This window comes from Arachis hypogaea, chromosome 1, assembly GCF_003086295.3.
Source record: "Arachis hypogaea cultivar Tifrunner chromosome 1, arahy.Tifrunner.gnm2.J5K5, whole genome shotgun sequence".
Lineage (NCBI taxonomy): Eukaryota > Viridiplantae > Streptophyta > Magnoliopsida > Fabales > Fabaceae > Arachis > Arachis hypogaea.
In genome coordinates this window covers 88,433,713-88,444,023 of record NC_092036.1, presented here as the reverse complement: position 1 = coordinate 88,444,023, position 10,311 = coordinate 88,433,713, and the positions used below count along the sequence as shown (strand labels likewise).

The 10,311-nt window shown below is 42.1% G+C and overlaps 1 non-coding gene across 1 annotated transcript; it reads left to right on the top strand.

Annotated features, from left to right (window-relative positions):
• Positions 1 to 2,749: 2,749 nt before the first annotated feature.
• LOC112711528 (small nucleolar RNA R71) lies at positions 2,750 to 2,857 on the top strand. Its single transcript, XR_003157517.1, has one exon. It is a non-coding gene; the product is annotated as a small nucleolar RNA R71 (small nucleolar RNA).
• The last annotated feature ends 7,454 nt before the right edge of the window (positions 2,858 to 10,311 follow it).

Below are 10,311 nucleotides of genomic sequence, written 5' to 3'. Positions count from 1 at the left end.
GTCCAACCTTTGATCAAAGTTGAAAGGGACCTCGGGGATCACCTTTTTCATGGCCACAACTTCATAGAAGTGGTCTTGATGCACCCTTGAGATGAATCTCTCCATCTCCCATGACTCGGAGGTGGAAGCTTTTGCCTTCCCTTTCCTCTTTCTAGAGGTTTCTCCAGCCTTAGGTGCCATAAATGGTTATGGAAAAACAAAAAGCAACACTTTTACCATACCAAACTTAGAAGGTTTGCTTGTCCTCGAGCAAAAGAGGAAAGAAAATAGTAGAAAAAGAAGAAATAAAGGAGATGGAGGGGGCTTTTGAGGTTCGTCTGAGGGTGAGAAGTAGTGTTTAGGTTGTGTGAAAATGAAGGAGTGAAGAAGGGTTTATATAGGGGTGGAGAGTGGGGTAGGGTTCGGCCATTATGGGTGGGTTTGGGAGGGAAAGTGGTTTGAATTTGGGTGGTGGGGTTTGTGGGGTTTTATGAAGGATGGATGTGAGTGGTGAAGAGAATGGTGGGATTTGATAGGTGAGGGGTTTTTTTTTTGGGAAAGAGGTATTGAGGTGATTGGTGAATGGGTTAAGAAGAGAGAGAGTGGTGGGGTAGGTGGGGATTCTGTGGGGTCCACAGATCCTGATGTGTCAAGGATAGCTCATCCCTGCACCAAGTGGCGTGCAAAACGCCCTTTCTGCCAATCCTAGCGTTAAACGCCGGGATACTGTCCTTTTCTGGCGTTAAAACGCCAGTTTCTTACCCATTCCTGGCGTTAAACGCAAGTATGGTGCCCCTTTCTGGCGTTAAACGCCCAGAATGGTGCCAGACTGGGCGATAAACGCCCATTTGCTGCCCTTACTGGCGTTTAAACGCCAGTAATTTTTTCTCCAAGGTGTGCTATTTTTCATTCTATTTTTCATTCTGTTTTTGCTTTTTAAATTGTTTTTGTGACTTTACATGATCATCAACCTATAGAAAACATAAAACAACAATGGAAAATAGATAAATATAACATTGGGTTGCCTCCCAACAAGCGCTTCTTTAATGTCAGTAGCTTGACAGTGGGCTCTCATGGAGCTTTACAGATGTTCAGAGCAATGTTGGAACCTCCCAACACCAAACTTAGAGTTTGAATGTGGGGGTTCAACGCCAAACTTAGAATTTGGTTGTGGCCTCCCAACACCAAACTTAGAGTTTGATTATGGGGGCTCTGTTTGACTCTGTTTTGAGAGAAGCTCTTCATGCTTCCTCTCTATGGTTACAGAGGGATATCCTTGAGCCTTAAACACAAAGGATTCTTTATTCACTTGAATGATCAATTCTCCTCTGTCAACATCAATCACAGCCTTTGCTGTGGCTAGGAAGGGTCTGCCAAGGATGATGGATTCATCCATGCACTTCCCAGTCTCTAGGTCTATGAAATCAGCAGGGATGTAATGGTCTTCAATCTTTACCAGAACATCCTCTACAAGTCCATAAGCTTATTTTCTTGAATTGTCTGCCATCTCTAGTGAGATTCTTGCAGCTTGTACCTCAAAGATCCCTAGTTTCTCCATTACAGAGAGAGGCATGAGGTTTATGCTTGACCCTAGGTCACACAGAGCCTTCTCGAAGGTCATGGTGCCTAATGTATAAGGTATTGAGAACTTCCCAGGGTCCTGTCTCTTTTGAGGTAATCTCTGCCTAGTCAAGTCATCCAGTTCTTTGGTGAGCAAAGAGGGTTCATCCTCCCATGTCTCATTACCAAATAACTTGTCATTTAGCTTCATGATTGCTCCAAGGTACTTAGCAACTTGCCCTTCAGTGACATCTTCGTCCTCTTCAAAGGAAGAATACTCATCAGAGCTCATGAATGGCAGAAGTAAATCCAATGGAATCTCTATGGTCTCAGTGTGAACCTCAGATTCCCATGGTTCCTCATTAGGGAACTCATTGGAGGTCAGTGGACGTCTATTTAGGTCTTCCTCAGTGGCGATCACTACCTCTTCCTCCTCTCCAAATTTGGCCATGTTGATGGCCTTACACGCTCTTTTTGGATTCTCTTCTGTATTGCTTGAAAGAGTACTAAGAGGGAGTTCAGTAACTTTCTTACTCAGCTGACCCACTTGTGCCTCCAAGTTTCTAATGGAGGACCTTGTTTCAGTCATGAAACTTTGAGTGGTTTTGATTAGATCAGAGACCATGGTTTTTAAGTCAGAGTGGCCCTGCTTAAAATTCTCTGTCTGTTGTTGAGAAGATGATGGAAAAGGCTTGCCATTGCTAAACCTGTTTCTTCCACCATTATTGTTGTTGAAACCTTGTTGAGGTCTCTGTTGATCCTTCCATGAGAGATTTGGATGATTTCTACATGAAGGACTATAGGTGTTTCCATAGGGTTCTCCCATGTAATTCACCTCTTCCATTGATGGGTTCTCAGGATCATAAGCTTCTTCTTCAGATGAAGCATCCTTAGTACTGCCTGGTGCAGCTTGAATTTCAGACAGACTTTGAGAAATCATATTGACTTGCTGAGTCAATATTTTGTTCTGAGCCAATATGGCATTTAGAGTATCAATCTCAAGAACTCCTTTCTTCTGATTCGTCCCATTGTTCACAGGATTCCTTTCAAAAGTGTACATGAATTGGTTAATTGCAACCATTTCAATGAGTTCTTGAGCTTCTGCAGGCGTCTTCTTCAGATGAAGAGATCCTCCAGCAGAGCTGTCCAATGACATCTTGGACAGTTCAGACAGACCATCATAGAAGATATCTATGATGCTCCATTCAGAAAGCATGTCAGAAGGACACTTTCTGATCAATTGTTTGTATCTTTCCCAAGCTTCATAGAGGGATTCACCTTCCTTTTGTCTAAAGGTTTGGACTTCCACTCTAAGCTTACTCAATTTTTGAGGTGGAAAGAACTTTGCCAAGAAGGCATTGACTAGCTTTTCCCAAGAGTTCAGGCTTTCTTTAGGTTGTGAGTCCAACCATATCCTAGCTCTGTCTCTTACAGCAAAAGGGAATAGCATAAGTCTGTAGACCTCAGGGTCAACCCCATTGGTCTTGACAGTGTCACCGATTTGCAAGAATTCAGCTAAAAACTGATGAGGATCTTCCAATGGAAGTCCATGGAACTTGAAATTCTGTTGCATTAGAGAAACTAATTGAGGCTTAAGCTCAAAGTTGTTTGCTCCAATGGCAGAGATAGAGATGCTTCTCCCATAGAAGTCGGGAGTAGGTGCAGTAAAGTCACCCAGCACCTTCCTTGCATTGTTGGCATTGTTGTTGTTTTTGGCTGCCATGTCTTCTTCTTGTTTGAAGATTTCTGTTAGGTCCTCTACAGAGAGTAGTACTTTAGCTTCTCTTAGCTTTCACTTCAAGGTCCTTTCAGGTTCAGGGTCAGCCTCAACAAGAATGCTTTTGTCTTTGCTCCTGCTCATATGAAAGAGAAGAGAACAAGAAAATATAGAATCCTCTATGTCACAGTATAGAGATTCCTTGAGATGTCAGAGGAAAAGAAGAATAGAAGGAGGAGGTAGAATAATAAGAATTCGAACTTATCAAGAGAGATAGAGTTCGAATTGTTGACAGTGGAGGAGTGTTAGTCCTTAAATAGAAGGATGTGAGAAGAGGGGAAGAATTTTCGAAAATAAATTAAAAGATTTTGAAGAAATTTTGAAAAATTGAAGAATGATTTTCGAAAATTAAAGTTGGAAAAGAAATAAAGTGATTTTTGAAAAAGATTTTGAAATTAGAAATAAAAAAGATTGAAAATTATTTGGAAAAAGATGTGATTAAGAAGATATGATTGAAGAGTTATGGTTTTAAAAAGATATGATTGAAAAGATATGATTGAGAAACAATTTAAAATGATTTGATTTTTAAAATTAATGACTTGGCTAACAAGAAATTTAAAGGATATGATTCAAACATTAAACCTTTCTTAACAGAAAAGGCAACATACTTGAAATGTTGAATCAAATCATTAATTGTAGGCAAGTATTTTTGAGAATGGAAAGAAATTGATTTTGAAAATATATGATTGAAAAGATATGGTTTAAAAAAGATTTGATTTTGAAAAATTATGAAAACTTGCAAAAAAAATTTGAATTAAAAACAAAATCTTCCCTCTTGTATAATCCTGGCGTTAAACGCCCAGAATGGTATCCATTCTGCGTTTAACGCCCAAAATGCTACCCTTTTGGGTGTTAAACGCCCAGCCAGATACCCTGGCTGGCGTTTAAACGTCAGTTTTCCTTCTTCACTGGGCGTTTTGAACGCCCAGCTTTTTCTGTGTAATTCCTCTGCTGTATGTTCTGAATCTTCAATTCTCTGTATTATTGACTTGAAAAGACACAAATTAATTTTTTTTTTGAAATTTTAATGATGAGGAATAATCAAAATGCAGCTAAGATCAAATAAACAATGCATGCAAGACACCAAACTTAGAAGTTTGTATACTATTGACACTAACAAATTGAGAATGCATATGAGAAACAACAAAACACTCAAGACAAGAGATTTTAAAGATCAGAGCAGGGAAATCATCAAGAACAACTTGAAGATCAATGAAGAACATAATGCATGTAATTTTCGGCAATTAGAAGAATAAAGACCTGCAATTGACACCAAACTTAAAATTAGACACTAGACTCAAACAAGAAACATAAAAATATTTTTTATTTTAAGATTTTATAAATTTTTTGTTGTGCTTTTTCGAAAATTAAAAAGCTTAAACATAAAATAAAATTACCTAATCTAAGCAACAAGATGAACCGTCAGTTGTCCAAACTCAAACAATCCCCGGCAACGGCGCCAAAAACTTGGTGCACGAAATTGTGATCATCAATGGCGCCATCAACATTACTCAATTGCAATCTCAACTCTTTATCACAACTTCACACAACTAACCAGCAAGTGCACTGGGTCGTCCAAGTAATAAACCTTACGCGAGTAAGGGTCAATCCCACATAGATTATTGGTATGAAGCAAGCTATGGTCATCTTGTAAATCTCAGTCAGGCGGATTCAAATGGTTATGGAGGATTAATGATTAAAAGATAAATGAAACATAAAATAAAGATAGAGATACTTGGTGTGTGCTTGGGCTGAGCATTGAAGCTTCCATGTGTAGAGACTTTTCTTGGAGTTAAACGCCATCTTTTGTGCCAGTTTGGGCGTTTAACTCCCACTTTTGTGCCAGTTCCGGTGTTTAACGCCGGGAATTCTAAAGCTGACTTGGAACGCCTGTTTGGGCCATCAAATCTCGGGCAAAGTATCGACTATTATATATTTCTGGAAATCCCTGGATGTCTACTTTCAATGCAATTGAGAGCGCGCCAATTGGGCTTTTGTAGCTCTAAAAAATCTGTTTCGAGTGCAGGGAGGTCAGAATCCAACAGCATCTGCAGCCCTTTTCAGCCTCTGAATCAGAATTTTGCTCAGGTCCCTCAATTTCAGCCAGAAAATACCGGAAATCACAGAAAAACACACAAACTCATAGTAAAGTCTAAAAAAGTGGATTTTAAATAAAAACTAATAAAAATATAATAAAATTTAACTAAAACATACTAAAAGCATACTAAAAACAATGCCAAAAAGCGTATAAATTATCCGCTCATCAGCCAACTTAGAGCTCTTTGTGGCTTTAAGAGAAAAAGGGAAATGACTCGCACTCAGCGCTGATATGCAAGATTCAATGAGGTTTCGCACTTCAATTTGAGGTGCAGGAATTGGTGTTAAGCTCAATTGGAAGGATGTTGGAAGTTGTTTGGTCACTGCAGTGAGAATTCAGATTACTTATCACCCGGCTGGAAACATGCAGATCAAGACAAAGACGGGTGTACAAGTAGAGTTTGGGATCCTGGAATCTATTCTACCATTCAACACTCCGGGAGCCTACAAGCGTGTTTGAACTCACACAAGGGCTTTACGTACTTTGTTTGGGACCCCGGAGGATGCTGGCATTCCAAACACTGGTGGAGATTTCTGGATGAATTCAAGCACAAGCCACCATAGCAGGAAGCTCATCAAATGTCCAACTTAATGACTTTAACTAAAAGTGCTAGGTGGGAGACAACCCACCATGGTATGATCGTTCCCCCTCTATTTTGCTCTGTTTTTGAATTTTGTTTGAACCTGAAGTTTTTGCATGACATTCACTGCATTTAGCATTCTGCATAATGCATAAAAAAAAGAGAGCACGCGATGCGACAGCGTCGCTGACGCATCCGCGTCACAAGTGCATTAAAAGAATAGGAAAGTGAACAGAGAGTCACGCTGAAGTAAGGCTGGAGGCGTGCCTTTAACACAATTGTTCCACGCAACCGCGTTCCCCACGCGATCGCGTCAATCTCAAAAAAGGCCTCCCATGCGTCCGCGTCACCCACGCGAACGCGTGATCTGGATATCGACATAAAGATCCAATGCCCAGAAAGTTGGGCTGGAATCGTGCGACTATTGCGCATTTAGCACCAACAACCCACGCGTACGCGTCCCCGACGCGAACGCGTCACTTACACAACACCCATCCCACGCGAAAGCGTGAGCGACACGATCGCGTTGTGCGGATATTATGAACCCCAAACCAAACAGAGAGTTGCGCTGAAACGACGTTGGAAGCATGCGTCTAGCACAAATTCCAGCGACGCGATCGCGTGCCTCACGCGTCCGCGTCACCTATCTTACCCAATCCACGGGATTACTCGACCCTATTTCACCCTACTCACGTGATCGCATCCTCCACATGTCCGCGTGGATTCACGATCACTAACACCAAGTCACGCGAACCCTTTCCCCGTTGCGTCCCCAAACCCTACCCCCTCTCTCTCTAACCTCTGCAACTCTCTCTCAATCACCCCAGCCACCACCTCCGACCACCAACGACCACCGCAGTCCTCCAAGATCACCACGCCACCACCGCCGCATCGACCACCCCTCCCCTCTCTTCTTTCCTTTCCCTCTCTCTCTCTCTTCCGTCACCACCCCACTGCCGCAAGCCCCCCCACCGCCGCGACACCCAACCCTCCTTTCTTTCCTCCTTCTTCTCCCCATCTCTCACTCTCCTCCACTACCGCCCCCCATCGCAGCTTACCTCCGACGGCCACTGCCCCACCGCCGCGCCGCCGTGCTTCACCTAGCGCTGCCGCATCATCACCCATCTGCCCTCATCTTTGCCCCATCTCATTGCTCTTTACGCACTAGGTTCCGCCATACGGAGATTCATCCTTGCGACTCATTAGTTCATTTTTCAATTTTTGCTCTGCATAAGCTAGATAGAGATGCATGTTTGTAGTGGATTCTAGGTGGTTAGGTAGTTAGGATCTGGATAGTGGATTTAGGCCTGATAATTGCACCGTTCCTGTTATCTGTTTATCTATTCTGTAATTTATTCTGGCTATGATGTTGATCATGTTCATATGTTGCTCTTAACTGTTACATGCTGTTGTTACACTGCTCTTTCTTATTCTTGCTATTTGTGCAGCCTTATTTCATTACATATGAACTATTCTTGTTATTTGTTTTTTGGGAACATCCAATTTTAGCCAGAATGCTGCCCAATTTTTTACAAATTACTTTTCCTTCTACATTCAAGTATTGGTTTTGGCAATTCTCATTTTTGAACTGCCCCACGCATACCAAACCTATTCTTGAATGCCCGGGCCAGCATTCTTATTACTTTTGATCTCCTGGTTAATAAATTGATTTATTGATGGTTTGATTTTACTTTTTACTACTTCTATCTCTATCTGAATCATCATCTACCCTGTTTTCCCTGCTTGAATATGAGTTGACTGTTGCTTCAAATTGTGAAATTCTTGTTACTTAGGAACCAATCATCATGCCACTTACTCTGACTTCCTTTTTACTAACTCACTGATTTTCGCTTTCTAACCTCTTTTTCAATTTTACCCATTTTTAACTTTTTAACTTCCCACTTTACCTTTTCCCTACTTCTTTAAATTAATTTCACTCACGGCATGATTATTGTTTTTCTATTTAACAAGCTTTCCACTTCTAACACATTTTGGAATGTGATTTCTCATCTCCACTTTTCAACTCCAACACAATCCGAAATATACATTTACTTAACTCATTTCATTTTTCTACTGCTCCTTTGCCACTTCATGCTTATCTTGTTATTTGCCTACTTGTTTTCCTACTTTTATTCCTCAATTATATCTTGAAAAATTCTATTTTTTTTCAGGATGTCTGACTCTCAAGGCAGGGGTAAGGGCAAAGCAACAACTGGCAAACGAAAAAGAGGTGAATCCTCTGGTTCCATCCTTGGCATCTTACATGATGATTCCTGGCGGGAGAAGAACTTTACCCCGCAGGAAAAGGCTGATCAGTTGGTACCTTCAGCTGACCCGGTAAAATTTGCAAATAAATACTGTGAGCTGAAATACCCAACCTTTGCCACCGCCAGGAACCTACACCTGGAAATGACCCTCAAAATTCCAGAAGAACTCTAGCAGTACACCTCAGATCAGATCAAATAGAGAGGCTGGTTCTTCTTGGAGAGGAACCTAACTGAGGTCAACTCATCCTGGGTTAGAGAATTCTACTATAACTACTTTCTCTCTTCCCTGGATACAGTACAGCTCAGAGGCAAACATATTCTGGTTACCGAGGAAGCAATTGAAGAAATCCTCCATCTTCCACCTAAATCAGATCAGCCAGATGGTTACCAGAAAGCTGAGGAAGATATGAGATTCATGAGGTTTGATTGGGATGCAGTAAAGAAGGACATCACTCTTGATCCTACTGTTCCTTGGGTCATGGGAACTAGCACATTGGTACCAAAGGGAATCAGGCTTATATATCTGAATGATGGGGGCTCGACTATGGCAACAGATTCTGAGCAACTATGTGATGCCGAGCACTCATGAGACGGAGGTGCCAGCTGCTATGATTACCCTCATCTGATGTGTGATGACAGGTAAGGACCTTTATCTACCTCACTTCATCCGGCATTACATGGCCAGAGTCCATGTTAGAGGCACCCTCTCTTTTCCTTACCTGATTACTCAGTTGGGTCACCGAGCTGAGATCCCTTGGGAGGCTGTTGATGAAAAGCCCCCCGCAGCAGAGTGCCGAAAGATCATCCCTCACAGTCGAAAGTTCCAGGCTTTCGGCTACCGCCCTCTATTTCTCACTGACACTACTGAGGCAGCCACCTCTTCAGCTACCCATTCTGCTTCCATTGGCCCAGCACCACCGGTTGCACCCCCACCTGCTCCTGAGCCCATCTACCATCTGGTTCACCGACTCTTTGATCGCCTAGATCAGATGGAGTGCCATCACCAGCAGCAGTTTGAGAGATCTGACCGTAGCACCAGGTGACTTTTTGAGAGGTCTGAGCGTCGCCACAAGCGATGCTATGAGCACCTCAAGCTGATGATCCGCTCTGGTGGTGACATTCCCTCCGAGCCCGACACGCCTGGTGCACGAAATTGCAATCACACTTTTGCAATTCCGCACAACTAACCAGCAAGTGCACTGGGTCGTCCAAGTAATACCTTACTTGAGTAAGGGTCAATCCCACGGAGATTGTCGGCTTGAAGCAAGCTATGGTTATCTTGTAACTCTTAGTCAGGATATCAATAATTCTCAGGTTTAATTGTGAAAAGTAAAAGAACATGAAATAAGTACTTGTTTTGTAATAATGGAGAACAGGTTGTGGTTTTGGAGATGCTCTATCTTTTGAATCTCTGCTTTCCTACTGTCTTCTTCTTCATGCACGCAAGGCTCCTTCCATGGCAAGCTGTGTGTAGGGTTTCACCGTTGTCAATGGCTACCTCCCATCCTCTCAGTGAAAATGTTCAACGCGCTCTGTCACAGCACGGCTAATTATCTGTCGGTTCTCAATCAGGTTGGAATAGAATCCAGTGATTCTTTTACGTCTGTCACTAACGCCCAGCCTTCAGGAGTTTGAAGCTCGTCACAGTCATTCAATCCTTGAATCCTACTCAGAATACCATAGACAAGGTTTAGACCTTCCGGATTCTCTTGAATGCCACCATCAATTCTAGCTTATACCACGAAGATTCTGATTATGGAATCCAAGAGATATTCACTCAATCTAAAGTAGAACGGAGGTGGTTGTCAGGCACACGTTCATAGGTGAGAATGATGATGAGTGTCACGGATCATCACATTCATCAAGTTGAGGAACAAGTGATATCTTAGAATAGAAGCAAGCGTGATTGAATGAAAAACAATAGTAATTGCATTAATCCATCAAGACACAACAGAGCTCCTCACCTTCAACCATGGGGTTTAGAGACTCATGCCGTAGAAGATACATTAAGAAACGTGTAATGTGTCATGAGATAAAGATACAATGTCAA